Consider the following 223-nt stretch of genomic DNA (forward strand, 5'->3'; position numbering starts at 1 on the left):
GCCCCCTGCCCACCCTCTACCGCTGCCCGGTCCGGCCCGCGCGGATTCCTCGCAGCAGCTGTCCCCACTGTCCCGTGGCTGCAGCCCGCGTGGACGCTCCGAGCCACCCTTGACCGACGCCACCGGCCCACTGGCAGGCCGACGAGCGGGCGGCCGCGCCCGGCCGGCAGCGCGGGGGTTAAGTGGCCCAAGTAAACGTAGCTCGGCGATCGGCTCCGGAGAT

The sequence above is a fragment of the Pteropus alecto genome, unplaced genomic scaffold (assembly GCF_000325575.1).
Source record: "Pteropus alecto unplaced genomic scaffold, ASM32557v1 scaffold45, whole genome shotgun sequence".
Lineage (NCBI taxonomy): Eukaryota > Metazoa > Chordata > Mammalia > Chiroptera > Pteropodidae > Pteropus > Pteropus alecto.